At 45.8% G+C, this 16,095-nt stretch overlaps 1 pseudogene; it reads left to right on the top strand.

The window, feature by feature from the left end:
* The first annotated feature begins 468 nt into the window (after positions 1-468).
* On the top strand, positions 469-11,925 carry LOC103219703 (ETS-related transcription factor Elf-2-like; annotated as a pseudogene).
* Positions 11,926-16,095: the final 4,170 nt, after the last annotated feature.

The following is a 16,095-nucleotide window of genomic DNA, read 5'->3' as shown; positions in this document are numbered from 1 at the left end:
AAACTGGCTTTTACAAGCATAGAACTTCCTGTGGCTAGGGACAGGGAAGATAAGACAAGACAGGGAGGTGGTGTCAGAGATTCAAAACGTCGACTAACTGTTGCTGCTTTTGAAAATGAAGGGCTTCCAAGTCAAAGAACATGGGCAGCGTTCAGCAGCCAAGAAGGACCCTGGCCATCAGCTAGCAATGAAACGAGGACCTTGATCCCACCACAGAAAAGAACTGAATTCCACTGACTACCTTAATGAGCCTAGAGACAAATTCTTCCCTGGAACCTCATGATAAGGAGCCACACTGGCTGTCATCTCAATTTTGTCCCCAGGAGACCCTAAGCAGAAAACCAAGCCAAGTCAACTGGACTTCTGACCTACAGAAGTGGGAGGCAATCAACAGATGTTGTTTGCTTCCTCTAAGTGTGTTGTGATTTGTTCTGGCAGTAAAAGAAAATGAATGTCATAAGAGGTGAGATGCAGAAAGAAGAAACAGAGTGGGTCTTCGGATGCCACCTGGAACCTAATACTATGTCTGACATTGGTGTTCCAGATTTCAAAACAAGATCCCGGCTGTCCTTCTACATTACTGCCCTAGGAACAACAGAAAGTAGTCACGGGGAGAATCACCAATTTAGTTCTTCGAATGAGGAGCTTAGGAAGAGAGAAGTTTGTGGTTTGCTTGCAGTGGCTTTTCTAGTTAGTGGGGGGACAGAGATTAGGACTCCAAACTCATGACTCTCAGCCTGGGAACCTTCCAGGGACAACCCCAGGAGGGACGCATGAAACGTCAGCCCTCTTCACATTTTGCCTGTCTACTCACCTTTCTGTAGATGGCAAAGATGGTTCCAATGGAGGCTAGGCAGTCAATGTTGGGAGATCCATCCAGTGGGTCAGAGCAGACCACGTATTTCCTCTAAATCAGAGAGGGAAGCACCACCCAGTCAGCGCATCTTCCCATTAGCACAATTGCGCTACGTCAGGGCTGTGTGCAGCAGAGAACACCACATGGAAAAAAGATAAGAGAACCACCATATCCTTATCAAAAAACACCATGACTTACAGAGGGCAGGGTGTGTCAGCTTATATAAAAATACTCCTTTGGGTTTTGTATTGGACAACTCGCCTGTCCAATGTGAAGATGAGAAGATAAAGCGGGTGGGGTCTTGAAAGACCCACATCCCTACACCCAGCCGCTCTGCTGTCACAGACAGCTCCAGCCGTGGAGGGAAGTCCCTGGGTCCTTTGTACAGTCACCTGTGTGCAAGGTCCTGAGAGAGCCCTTAGTGATGGGGACTGGAGTCCCTGGCTCATTAGACACTGGTAACAAAACTTCAAGTGAGATGAGGGTCATTTCTCCTTCCACCCAAATTAGTTTTCCCTGACTTTCCAATGAGTATTAGCCTAGCTTCATTTGAGCTTTGTTTCTGTTTTTTTTTTTCCATGCTCAGTCAGAGGCAGACAAAAAAAGTTTGATAATCTATAAACTTAGAAATTCCCCAACATCTCTACAATAATTCAGTGTATCCCATAGTGATCCAATTTAGCCCATTCATGCATGCTTTCATTCAGCAGATACTTGTTGAGCTTCTAGCGTATGCTGGGAACCGTTCAGGGCACTGGGATTTCAGGGCGGTGGCGATACTGGTAGCAAGGCTGGATTTCTTGGAACTGACATTCCAGTGTGAGAACAGGCAGCACACAGGTCAGCACACACACACGAGTAGGTTGTGGTGTGTGCCCTAAAGAAAACCTACGCAGTGGAGGGGCTGGAGACCCATGAAGGGGGTCACATTTGATGACAGGCTTGACTAGAATTAAGGAATGAAGACACACAGCGAGACCCAGAGAACAGATTTTTTTTTTTTTTGAGACAGAGTCTCATTCTGTTGCCCAAGATGGAGTGCAGTGGTGTGGTTACAGCTCACTGCAGCCTAGAACTTCTGGGCTCAAGCAATCCTCCCACCTCAGCCTCCTGAATAACTGGGACTATAGGAGCATGTCACTATGCCCAGCTAATTTTTCTATTTTTTGTATTTTGATTTATGTTGCCCAGGCGGGTCTCAAATTCCTGAGCTCAAGTGATCCTCCTACTTCAGTCTGCCAAAGCGCTGGGACTGCAGGCATTAGCCACCATGCTCATCTTAGAGAGGAGAGTTCTAGGCAGAGAGATCAGCAGGTGTGGGGTGTTCAAGAGCTGCATGAAAACCTGTGTAGCTCACACCAGTGGTAGAAGACAATGGCAGATTAGACAGGAGACAGAAACGAGGGTCATATCAACTGAAGTTGAAAGTTTAAAATAATAGGGGTGATGTGGCTTAAATTATGTGAGACAAGTGTAAAAGTGTCTTGCACAGTACCTGGCGTATAGCAGAGGTTAAATACATTTGGCTTTACTTTACCTTTTCCATTCTTCCAGCCAATCTACAAAGAAATAGCCTCTTGTCCACAATTTCCAATGTGTCAAATGGCAAATAGCCCAATAGATGCTATTCCATTTGAGAGAGAGGCGGGTCAGTGCTTTGTTTCAGAGTTCATTGAAATATCAGGGCCAGTGTGCTTGTGACTCCTGAGGAGTTCAGCCAACTTTTTGGGTCAGATAGAATAGCATCTATTCTATGTCACTGTATTGCTGCTGAACATTGGTTGAACCTTTTGACCGCCAGCAAACCTCTCTCTATAAAAAGCTATTCGTGGACCCATAGTGAATATGGTCCCTCCCTAGCCATGCCCTGCACTAACCAACTTTACCATCGTGTTAGACAAGAGCACAGGCTCCTCATGATTTCCTTTCTAGACTGGTCTAACAGCTCATCAGGCATGAAGAAATTTCTGCTGGAACAATAACCCCCTTGCAAAGTGTGGGGTGAGGGTGGGGATGGAAACAAGAAGGAGGGAGTGAGAGTACTAGGCTGCATTTTACAGCTCTTCCCAGGAACTCTGGTTTTTACTGGACTCCACAAATTCAAGCCCCAAAAGATGTGTCACTTTTCACTGACAGATAGTGAACAGCTGTGAATAACCGCCCACTGAGGTGGTTCCGTACATCACTCTGAACTATTTCCTGAATGAATCACTGTCCTACTGTAGAGTCTTCTTTCATTAGACAGCTCAAGATTTCCAACTAGAAAGGTGGCAATCCATTGTTTCTAGAAAACCAATGTTAAGAAATAGAGGAAAATCCCAGAAATTAAAGAAAAGCAGATTGTTCCTGGCTCAGTAGCATCATCTAATGGCGAGCAGGGGCACTGCAGCCCCTGGAGGCACCTTCTTGGCGATGATGATCTCGTCCTTTTTCTTTTGTGTGAGATGGGCAGATCATGAGCTGAGCAGATGCCCCAAAGGTGTCTGCCATGCTGTGTGCAGGAATGCTGAGGTTTCATGCAAAAGTGTATGTTGGGATCACTTGACAGGGTGCATGGAAAGTATCCTAGCAGAGTTTTGCTAACAGAGAATGTGACCTCCGCTAGTACTCTAGAGTCACAGCCCAGATCCTAGCCTTCGGGTGGAGGTCCCGCCCTGTGAACTACCATCAGACTATCCTATTGTTCAGAGACTCCTTTCGTCCTTACTACTTCGTCTCAGGCTTGTAAGGGTCTCTACCAAGCAGAGTAAGCCCATAAATAAATAGCTTTGTGCTCACGGATGCATCAGTGGCGCTGAAGTAACTGTGAAGTGGACACCACTCTCCCTCCCTCTGGGCTGGGCTGCTCTGTGTGTCCACACTGTTGTGCGCCCTGAAAGAACTTTGAGATTTGCTGAAAGGTCACCAGCTGCAATTTCAGACCATGTGGGTAACTCAAATGTCTAACATTTAAATGTGGCTGAAAGGGGTCGACAGCTGGTCTGGATGCAAGCCGAAGTAGCAAGCCTTCCCTTGGATCTCTTTACAGGGCAGAGATGACTCCTTACAAATGGCACTAGTAATCCCTCTCCCTCCTGATACCCACCTAACAGAAAAGTGCACCCTGCTCATAAGAAATCCCAAGGCCACATTTGTCTTATGTGACCCTGGTCTCTGGCTACAGCTGACTTGACACGAACTAAGACAATCTGATTTTTTCTCCTGGAACTTGCTGTGAGACACAGAGACACAGTGGATTGGATGACAATGCTGGGACGTAAAGGATATGTCCTTGAGGCTAGGAAGGCAGTGAGTGCTGGATTTCATAAAAGTCCCCTGAAGTATTCCAACAAATTCCCTTTCTGCTTTAGCCAGAATGAATGGGTTTCTGTTACCTGTAGCAAAGATGGCCTTGAGTACAACAGATATTACAATTAACATTTTGCAAATGAAGAAAGGGAGACTCAGAGAGGTTAAAAATGTTGCCAAGCTCAGTCTACCCTAGTCAGGATAGCATAGGTTATGCTGCAGCAATAAATAAGCCTGAAACCCCAGTGACTTAATACAGCAAAAGTTTGTTTCTCCTTCCCATGCCAGGCTGATAGCAACAAGGTAAATGGCTCAGGCCTCCAGGCTCCTGCCGAGTCATGACTCTGTCTCTAAAATGCATGGCTTCAGAGGTGGCTCAGAAGGGAAGAGAGAGGATGAAGGATTGAGCATTAGGGGTCAACCTAGATGTAATTCTACCCCCACCCCATTTGACAAAACCCCTGGCCCTCATCTAAAAGCAAGAGAGGCTGGGAAATGTAGTCTTCCTACGGGCCCAGGAAGAGAAATGGGTGTGAGGAGGCTGATCTCCACCAGCCTCTCACCCAGCCAGAATGGGTAGAGGCAGAGCCTGGCCTAAGGCCACCCTGACCCCAGCATAAGGCATCTCGCCAGCACGGGTGCCAGCGGCCTTCTCTGCAGCTCACCAAGACTCCACTCTCCATCACCAGCATCTCCACCCACCTCACTCTAGCTGTGGCTGCCACAAGGAGTTCCTGCACCTCATAGCAGCACCTCCATGCTTCAGGAACCAAAGGATGCATCTCTTTTTATTTTTCTTTTATTTTTAGTTTTTTAATGTTTGTGGGTGCATAGTAGGTACATATATTTATGGGGTACATCAGATGTTTTGATGCAGGCATGCAATGGATAATAATCACATCATGAAGAATGTGGGATCTATTTCCTCAAGCATTTATCCTTTCTGTTACAAAAATCCAAGTATACTTAAGTTATTTTTAAATGTACAATTACTTTATTTTTGACTATAGTCACTCTACTGTGCTATCAAATAGTAGGTCTTATTAATTCTTTGTAATTTTTTTTATACCCATTAACTATCCCCACCCACCCCTACCAATCCCCTTCCACTACCTTTCCCAGCCTCTGGCAACCATTCTTCTGCTCTCTATGCCCATTAGCTCAATTGTTTTGATTTTTAGATCCCATGAATAAGTGAGAAAATGCCATGTTTGTCTTTCTGCGCCTGGCTTGTTGCACTTAACATAATGACCTCCAGTTCCATCCCATCCATATTGTTGCAAATGACAGAATCTCATTCCTTTTTATGACTGAATAGTCCTCCATTGTGTATATACACCACATCCTCTTTACCCCTTCATCTAGTGATGGACACTTAGGGTTCCTCCAAATCTTAGTTATTGGGAACAGTGCTGCAGTACACAGGGGAGTGCAGACTTCTCTTCAATATACTGATTTCCTTTCTTTTGTGTATATACCCAGCAGTGGGATCACTGATTTGTATGGTAGCTCTATTTGTAGTTTTATGAGGAACCTCCTAACTGTTCTCCACAGTGGCTTTATTAATTTATATTTCCACCAACAGTGTATGAGAGTTTACTTTTCTCTAGATTTATACTTGCATATACAGAAAATGCTGAAGATTCCACCGAAAAAAACCCGTTAACATAAATGAATTCAGTAAAGTTGCAGGATACAAAGACAAAATACAGAAATTAGTAGCACTTGTACACTAATAATGGACTATCTGAAAAGAAAATGTAGAAAATGATTCCATAGAAAATAGCCACAAAAAATGAGATACCTAAAAATAAATTTAACCAGCAGCTGAAAGACTTCTGCTTTGAAAGGTATAAAACATTGATGAAAGAAATTAAGACATGCAAATAAATGGAAAGATGTCCCGTGTTCTTGCATTAGAAAAACTAATATTTTTAAGACGCCAGTCTTACCCAAAGCTATCTATAGATTCAATGAAATCGCTATCAAAATACCAGTGACACTCTTAACAGAGATAGGAAAAACAATCCTAAAACTCATATGGAACCAGAAAAGACCCCAAATAGCCAAAGCAATCTGGAGAAGAAAAAAAAGAAAGTAAGCTCCAAACATCATATTGCCTGAATTCAAAACACACAATACACTACAAAGTTATAATAACCTAAACAGGATGGCATTAGCATAAAGACAAATAGACCAAAGGGACAGAACAGAAATCCCAGAAATAATTCCATGCATCTACAGCCAACTGATTTTTGACAAAGTGCCAAGGCCAGAGCACACATTGCAAACAGGACAGACTCTTCAACAAATGGTGCTTGGAAAATGGGATGTGCACACACAGAATAAAACTGGATTTCTATCCTCCACCAGATAGGAAAATAAACTCAAATGAATTAAAGACATAAATATAAGACCCCAAAATATGAAGCTACTAGCGGAAAACAGCAGAAATGCTTTAAGCCATTCGCCTGAGCAAGATTATTTTGAATATGACTCCAAAAGAGAATTGAAGCTGCTGAAGCCCTGCTTCCTATGGAATCTCCTACCTACTTGAGGGATTCAAGAAGTCCTGAATTTATCCATGTTGCTGTGAGGCCAGATGTCATTACAGAAACTGTAGTGGAGGTGTCAACTGAGGGATCTGAACCAGTGGATACCTCTCCTATTCCTACCTCACCAGATAACCACAAACCAATGAAAAGGAAAAAAATTGGCCATAAACCAAAGACCCAACAACCACCAATTTCGAGCGGGTCTCCTGAGTCAGGTATAAAGAAAAACCGAGAGAAGGAAAAGGAAACATAATATATTTGTAGGAGTTTCTTTTACATCTACTTAAAGATAAAAATACTTGTCCCCAGTATATTAAATGGATTCAGAGAGAAAAAGGCATATTCAGGCTGGTGGATTCAAAGGCTGTCTGTAAGCTTTGGGGAAAGCATAAGAACAAACCAGACATGAACTATGAAACTACGGAACAAGCTTTGAGATACTATTACCAAAGGGGTATTCTTGCAAAGCTACCAAAGGGGAATTCTTGCAAAAGTCGAAGGACAGAGGCTTGTAAATCAGTTCAAGGATATGCCCAAAAACATAGTGGTCATAGATGATGACGTGAAACCTGTAATGAAGATTTAGCAGGAGCTACTGATGAAAAATCACTGGAATAAGTGTCACTGTCTGCAGAAAGTCTCCTGAAAGCAACATCCTCTGTTGGTGGGGGAAAAAATTCATCCCTTATAAACACTTTAAAGAAAGCGTGGGTGCAGACATGTAGAAGTGCTAGGTGCAGCTGATTAATGCCAATTGTAACTCTTATTAAGCCTAGCTGATTTGAGGTGGAGAAGGCTACCCAGAGCAGAGAAGGCTGTAGCTAAAGTCGTGAATATCACTTCCCCTGGTCACGATGCTTCATGCAGGTTTCCAGCTACCACTGAATCTCTATCAGCAATAGCAGCTCCAAGGACAGTTAGTGTGGCAATGCAAGTACTGTTGTAATGACATCACTGGGTCAGAACATTTCAACTGTGGCAGTTCAGTCAGTCAATGCAGGTGCATCATTAATAACCAGCACTAGTCCAACAACAGGGACCTCTCCAAAGGTAGTCATTCAGATAATCCCTACTATGATGCCAGCTTCTACTGAAAACCGAGACAAAATCACCATGCAACCTGTCAAAATTATTACCATCTGGGCTACACAGCTTGCACAGTGTCGACTATAGACAAAGTCAAATTTAACTGGATCAGGAAGCATTAACATTGTTGGAACACCAATGGCTGTGAGAGCACTTACCCCTTTTTCAGTAGCCCATGGTACACCTGTAATGAGACTCTCAGTGCCTACTCAGCAGGCATCTGGCCAGACTCCTCCTCAAGTTATCAGTGCAGTCATAAAGGGGCCAGAGGTTAAACCAGAAGTGGCCAAAAAGCCTGAGCTTGATTCTTGGGTGCAGGTTCTGCATGGGTCAGGGCTGTTAGGTGAAGAGTGCTCAATGCGTATCCTGAGCATGGATGAGAAAAAGTCAGTTAGTGACCTCCCCCCGCCCCCCAAAAAAAAGATTCAAATGACGATTCTCAAGGTTCGTAACCCCTGGTCGGCAATTATTACTCATGTTGTAGATATGTTTATTTTTATCTCTAATACATTGTTTTAAAAATTCAGATAAAATTGACATAACAAGAAGTCCAAGCCAGAGCAATCAAACAAGAGAAAGAAATAATAGGCATCCAAATAAGAAAAGAAGTTAAACTATATGATTCTACACCTAGAAAATCCTAAGGACTCCACCAAGAGAATCCTGGAACTAATAAATGCTTTCGATATAGTTTAAGGACATAATACAAATGTACAAAATAAGTAGCCTTTCTATATAACAATAACAATCAAGCTGAAAACCCAATAAAGCAAGCAATCCCATTTACAATAGTCAAAAACAAATAAATAAATAAATATGTAAGAATACATCTAACCAAGGAGGTAAAAGATCTCTACAAGAACTACAAAACACTGCTGAAAGAAATCAGAGATGACACAAACAAATGGAAAAACATTCCATGCTCATTAATTTGAAGAATCAATATTGATAAAATGGCCATACTGCCCAAAGCAATCTATGGATTCAATATGATTTCTATCAAGCTACCAACATCATTTTTCAAAGAACTAGAAAAAACTATTCTAAAATTTATGTGGAACTAATAAAGGGTCTGAATAGCTAAAGCAATCCTGAGCAAAAAGAACAAAGCCAGAGGCATCATGCTACCAGACTTCAAATTATATTCTAAGGCTACAGTAACCAAAACAGCATGGTACTGGTACAAAAACAAACATGCAGACCAATGGAACAGAATAGAGAACCCAAGAATAAAGCCGAACACCTATAGCCATATGATCTTCAACAAAGTTGACAAAAATAAACAAAGAGGAAAGGACTCCCTAGTCAATAAATGTTCCCGAGATATCTGGCTAGCCATATGCTGAAGACTGAAACTGGGCCCCTACCTTTCACCATATACAAAAAGTAACCATGATGGATTAGAGATTCAAATGTAAGACCTCAGAATATAAGAACCCTAGAAGAAAACCTAGAAAACAGCATTCTGCACATCAGCATTGGCAAAGAATTTATGACTATATCCTCAAAAGCAATTGCAACAAATACAAAAATTGACAAGTGGGACCTAATTAAATGAAAGAGCTTCTGCACAGTAAAGGAACTATCAACAGAGTAAGCAGACAACCTACAGAAGGGGAGAAAATATTTGCAAACTAAGCATCTGACAAAGCCCTAATATCCAGAATCTATAAGGAACATAAACAATTGAACAAGACAAAATTAAAAACCAAATAGCCTCATCAAGAAATGGGCAAAACACATTAACAGACACTTCTCAAAAAAAAGACATACAAGTGTCCAGAAAAAAGGAAAAAATTACTAACCACCAGAGTAATGCAACATTACTAATCATTAGAGAAATGCAATATTTCACACCTTTTCACTTTCAGAACCCAGTAGAGCTATTGAAGCTTTACAGCTCACGGGGTCTCTCTATGACTAGAAACTCCTAGAGTTTTAACTCTCAGCCTTGTTCACACTGGGCCTCCAGCAATTTGTCAGTTGCACTTTGTTTTCCCCACCCAGTTGCTTGTTCCTGTGGAGGTCTCTACCTGTGGGTTTCTGAGGCTGCAAGTTGTGGCTTTTGGTATTATTCTGTCTCTCCAGTTATGGGGTCGTGGTTTGCTCCATGACTTCACTTGCCTGATGGGTAAGAAGAATCGTTGATTTTTCATGCATGTTCTCCTTGTCCAGACACCCAAGAGTATGTCCTTCTCTTGGGCATAAGATCTGAAATTATATTTAGGTGTTAATGTGTGGTGAAGAGTGGATCCAGCTGGCATGCTCACAATGACCAAATTTCGTTGATCATATTTTAATCCAATACATTGCTCCACTATTAACTTGCAAATAAATGACACATTTGCTTTCAAGACATATTCCAGGAAGGCCAAAGAAACTGGCTTCTTATCAATATGGAATAATTCCCCTGGTGAATTTCTTTCAGGATAGACCAAAGCTGATGTAGAACGTAAGCTTTACACACTTGGATCCTTCCCACTAGATAAGAAAGAACATCTGGGCTGGACGCTCCATTAGAAGAGCAATGTGGGATGGTGCTGTGCTGACAATGGGTAGTCCCTGCCCTACATGTTTGTAGAGGACTGGAGCCCAGAGTGGGCCATGGTCAACTTACCTGTTGAGGTGAAGGCCTCCTTCTAGGTGTGCATGTGCTTATTACAGATATGCCACGGTGCTAAGTACCCCAGGACTACAGGAAAAAATAAGAATATATGCTGTATCCATGATCGGGCAGCACACAGGCCAGAGTGCCAGCTATGGAATCGCACAGCCCGGGTTCAAAGCCCAGCTGGGCCATGACCACCTGAAGGACCTCCGGGAAGGTCTTAGGTAAATTTGTGAAAAGAAGCGGAGACCCTGCCTGCCAGGAAGGGATGTGGTAAGGCGCAGCATCCAGTCAGGTCAGGGCACCGCATCCTCTCCCTGGAAACTGGTGGCCCTAGCGGCCAGGGTGGCCATGGAGAAGGCGGGCCTGGCTCCAGGCGGCACAGAGGCGCTGGAGCAGCCCTCGGGGAACCTGGCAGGATGCGGGTGGCCCCGTGCTGGGCTTCCAGCAGATTCTGGCCCTGTAACCCAGGGGACAGGGCCGGGCAATACAGGGCCACTGGATGCCAAGACAGTGCCCAGGCCAGGCGCCAGGCGGAAAGGGCTCTGATATGTTAGCCCCGCATCCTCCACAGCCCCACAGAGGGGCCCATCAGAGGCCACATGCCTGTCCCCAGGAGCAGAATGTCCCCAGGTGTGAGAGAGACCTGCTGGGTCCTGCGGAGGCGGGAGTGGTGGGGGTGGGGCTCTCCCGTTTGCCCTTTGACCCCTCTGGTAGGCGCCCTAGGACGGGGGTGCTCCCGCGCGCTTCTGCGCGCCCTGGTTCTGTCACCAGCCCCACTGGGACGTCACAAGCGCTCAGCTGCCCAGTGCGCGCCTGGCGAAAGAGAAGTGGGCGACTACGGAGCAGCGTCTCCATTACTGACCGTTTTCTCGCCATTGTACCCGCACAACTTGCTCTGAATGGGCAATTTATTAAGTATATTTCGTCCCCGGTCCCGCCGCAGACCCCTGCCGGGCCGTCGCTCACAAGCTCCCATAGCCCGTGAGTCCCCTCAGCCTGGCCCGGCTCAGCCTGCGGCGCCCGCGCCTACCCCGGGCCCTTTCCGATTCCTCTTCAGCCCTCAGCAGAGCCGCGGGCCTTCTCCAGTCAGCTTCTACAGCGCCCCTAGGAAACCGTGTCCTCTCCCGCCAGACACGGACGTCCCCCTGGGGGTCCTGCCTGCTGTGGGCGGCGGGCTCCCCTCAAGGAAGAAACCCGTGCTGTCGGCTCGCAACTCCATGATGTTGGGACACCCCAGCTCGGTGAGGATACCTCCTCCCAGCAGCCAGTTCCCTCTCCAACTGCCTTCACCACGTGAGCAGGTGGCCGGGGCCGGGAAGCTGATTCCCATCCCAGCCAGGCTGCCGAATAAGACCAAGGTGAGGACCCAAGGAAAGCCCAGAGCAGTGATAGAGGAGGAGGGTCAGGTAGAGAGACGCAGGAGCAGGAGGACAAGAAAAGCCCCCTCCTCTCCGCAGGACATCCACATCCAGGACCCTGGAGACCCAGGGAGACCTCAGTTCCTTCAGGTGCAGTCCGGGGCACCTTGAGGGAAATGTTTATCCCAAGTGTTTGACAGAAAATAACTTGATTGACAAGACCCAGGTGTCTCCAGTGAGTTCCTGCTGGGAGGGCCATGTTGTCCCCAGCTCACACAGCCCTGCTGGAGGGGTCCTTCCCCTTAAGCAGCCTGACCCGGCCGGGTGCGGTGGCTTACGCCTCTAGTCCCAGCACTCTAGGAGGCTGAGGCGGGCGGATCACAAGGTCAGGAGATCGAGACCATCCTGGCTAACACGGTGAGACCCCGTCTCCACTAAAAATACAAAAAATTAGCAGGGCGTAGGGGCGGGCGCCTGTAGTCCCAGCTACTGGGAAGGCTGAGGCAGGAGAATGGCGTGAACCCGGGAGGCGGAGCTTGCAGTGAGCCGAGATTGTGCCACTGCACTCCAGCCTGGGTGATAGGGCGAGACTCTATCTCAAAAAAAAAAAAAAAGAAGCCTGACCCATCTGCCAGAGTGCTCCTTGATCCCGCCCGGGGCTGCTCCCTGCTGCCAGAGAAGGTGGCCCAGGACGTGCAGGATGAAGACCACCTGCTCAGCTCCCCAGGCTTGCTGATGTTGGGGAAGAGCCTTCAGCTCTTGCATCAAGGAGATCTTCTCCACCCAGAGCTGCCAGCCACAGGCCCCGCAAAAGAAAATTGTCAGTTACAACTTCTGCCGCCTGGCCTCTGCCCTGCAATTAATGGATATGGGATAGAGCTGAGTTGCAGTTAGACCTTCCAGGAACAACATTTACACTCATATTTGATGAGCTCTGAGCAGAAGTTCCTATTCTGGGGTGTGGGACTTCTCTAGGGGATTCTTGGGTAGATTTCAGGGCATCTGTAAACCCTCTAAACATGTAATGTGTATGCTTATATGCATTTTTCTGGGAAGTGTGTTGGTAAATTTCATTAGATTTCTTATGTGGTCTATGACCCCAAATCAGCTGGTGCTGAAGCTAAAAGTCAGACGCAGCCTGTGGTAAATAAGACACACAGCTGGCTCATGGTGAATGATGAGTGTGAGGCCGAAGGGGAAGGACAGTAAGAATCACCAGTCACGTAATTTCGGCCTTCTCCTTCAAACCTACCACAGCCTGGAGGCTCATTCAAGGGAAATAGAGCTGGTTTCTCTTCCCCTGCCCACCACACAGACATGCCAAGGAGCAGCAGCGCAGTAGCCAAACACCAGGTGTGACAGGAGAGAGCTCCTCCTGCTCCCTGACTGGATGCACAGCTGGTGGACAAAGGAGAATTCTCTTGCCCTGAGGGCTCTTCTGGTCGCCTGGGTATGTGAAGATTTCTCTATAGACCAAGATGTGGTGCATATCCACCACTATGGAGCTCACATTCCTGACCCCATAGGGAGCACTGCTGTCCTAGAAGGCAGAAAGAGAAGAGACAAAACTCAGTGGCCTTTGTGATTAGTCAGTACCTGCTCTGGGATCACACATCCAGTTGGGGTGACCTCTACATTCCTGACCCCCTATCCTCCAGCCACTAGTGTAGAAATTGAAACAATTATACAATTGTGCATTTCATTCATTATGAGCCCCTTAAATGTCAACATGTGATTGGACTTATTAAATGTAGGACTACTTAAAGTAAGAGACAATATCCTGTAGCAATCTTAAGAGAGCAGCTAAACAAATAAAGAGAAAGAAAAAAAGGAAGGAGAGAAAGGAAAGGAAAGGAAAGGAAGGAAGGAAGGGAGAGAAAGGAAAGAGAAAGAAGGAAAGAGAAAGAGAGAAGGAAAGAAAAGAAAGAAAAAGAAAGAAAGAAAAAGAAAGAAAGAAAGAAAGAAAGAAAGAAAGAAAGAAAGAAAGAAAGAAAGAAAGAAAGAAAGAAAAGAAAGGAAGGAAGGAAGGAAGGAAGGAAGGAAGGAGGAAGTCTACATGAACAACAGTTCTTTGGTAGCTCCTTGAAGCTCGTGCTTGAATCACTGTGGTTCACAATCGTTTTAGCTTTCTGAGAAGCAGACTTCCTTAAATAATGACTACTCTGCTCTTACTGCATGCAGTGTTTATCCGTGGCAAAATCTTAAACACCTTTAGCAATTATTTAAAGAAATAAAACAACTTATTTGTAAACCTCGATTCCACTACTCAAACGTGTAATAAAAAGGATGTTTGACCAGAAAGAAATAAGTGAAAGGTCATGATGTTCCTTAGAGTAGGCATAACAGGTAAGGCATGACAATATGATTACATTGCTCCCTGAGGCAGCTTTGGTTTTCCCCATTCAGTGATCCATCTATGATTTCTTTCTCTAATCTAATAATTCTCTGACAGTGCACAGGGAGACAGCAAATTCCTCAGGGCAGCCATCAAGTGTTTTGTGTTCCAAAAATGCTTGGGGTTAATGAGTAATGACAAGCAAAGCAAGCTGCAAAACTAATACTTTAGTAAAATAACATGTCCAGACTTTAAAGACTTGAACACAAACTAGAGTGAGTAATGGATCAAGAACTGAGTAAATGCCAATAAGATCAAATGTGAACTGATGTCTTCTCAAGGTGTTTTGGTTAGAAACTGTGTGTGTGTGTGTGTGTGTATGTGTGTGTTACCAACAAACCATTAAAGTAAGTTAAGATGGAAACCAAGCCTGAGAAATCGCTGAACAAAGCCAATGAGGCCTCATAAGGGACCTCAACCTTCCTTGATTTGCAGTGAGGTTTCACATAAGTAAAACCTAACTTGAAGTATTTCTTGTAAATGCTTACACAGTTCTATAGTACTTGGGCCCTGTAGGCTTATCACACACTGAATTATTCTTTTTTTGTTGTAATGTCTTGCCACTCCAACTAGACTGCAGCTTCCTGGAGATGGGACCATGTTCCTTATTTGCCAGTCACAGGTGTTGAGTAAATATCCTGCCTTTCCTCCTGTTATAACGGAAGTGGTGTCCAACTCCTACCCAAAGCCCATCCTCTTCTTGTCTTCTGATTCCTCCCCCTTCTGCCTCTCACAGACTCAGTGACATCCATCTTCCCCCTTCTCTTCTTTTGACGTACTTCAACTTCTCTTTCAGCCTCAGTCCATCAGCTCAACGATCTCCCATTTGATTAGAAATTCATCCAAAGGCCCCATATCAGACTCTAGTTCCATCTTGGGATTCCCCACTGCCACATTTCATAGAGAGGTGGAGGTGTGCACATCACCACCTCCACATCACCACCTCCCCCAATTCTTCTGCCCACTGCTCCTCGACTTCCATCCCATCACTCCAGTGGAACACACTTCCCCCAAGGTCACCAATGCACCACCATAGCCTATGGACACTATACTTAACTTCTAAGCAGCACTATCTACTATTGACTATGAGCTCCTTCTTGAAACCCCATCTCTGGTTCCTGGAGAAGGGGCAAGCTGAACTGGCAAGAAGTATCCCAATATTGTCATGGGCATCTGGAACCCTGACAGGAGGAGGTCCCTCAACCACCGTGGACACTTGAGTTGGCAGGAAAAGCTCCTTAGAGAAGGGGTAGGGGCAGAACTCCAGCCAGTGTGGAGCCCAGAGAGTTTGTTGCAGGAACTTCTCTAGTGGAGCATGGCCAGGGACACCCATCCCGCTAAAGTTCAACTTGCTCCTGTAAGAGTCTTAAGGCCTAGGAGAACTGTGGGACCTGAACTCTGCAGGGTGGTCCATGAGACAGGGCCAGTCTGACCAGAGCATCCCTCAGTCTCTTGGTCTCTCCCAGGGCCCTAGTCTGGCCACGCCTTCTTGTAGTGCAGCCTTGGGTGCCCACAGAGGGTACCTCCTGGGGCTCCACATCATAGCTCCTGTGCTGGCAGACCATACCTGACCAGCAAAGAGCTCCAGCAGAGTAGCCCCACAGACACACCAGCCTGCCCATGCCCTCCCCCGATTGCAGCCTCCCCTGTGCTGCTTTGCCTGCATACACTTGCCCACAGCCACTCCCTCCATATGGCTTTGCCAGAGCATGTGTGTATGGGTAGACCTTGCCCCCACTAATGTCCCACCTCTGCACCAAGCTACCACCAGCCTGAAACTAGGCATGGAGAATAATGGACACACGTCCACCCTGAGTGGTCACTGCCACCCACAGGAACACACACAGAGGACACACACACTCCTGCACCCACCAGCACCCCATCCACATGCTAACACCATCACCAGTGCAAACACATGTAAGACACCAGCTGGGGTGCCCTTCCTC

This window comes from Chlorocebus sabaeus, chromosome 12, assembly GCF_047675955.1.
Source record: "Chlorocebus sabaeus isolate Y175 chromosome 12, mChlSab1.0.hap1, whole genome shotgun sequence".
Classification (NCBI taxonomy): domain Eukaryota; kingdom Metazoa; phylum Chordata; class Mammalia; order Primates; family Cercopithecidae; genus Chlorocebus; species Chlorocebus sabaeus.
Note: the sequence above shows the minus strand (reverse complement) of the source record. Positions and strands in the feature narration are given on the sequence as shown.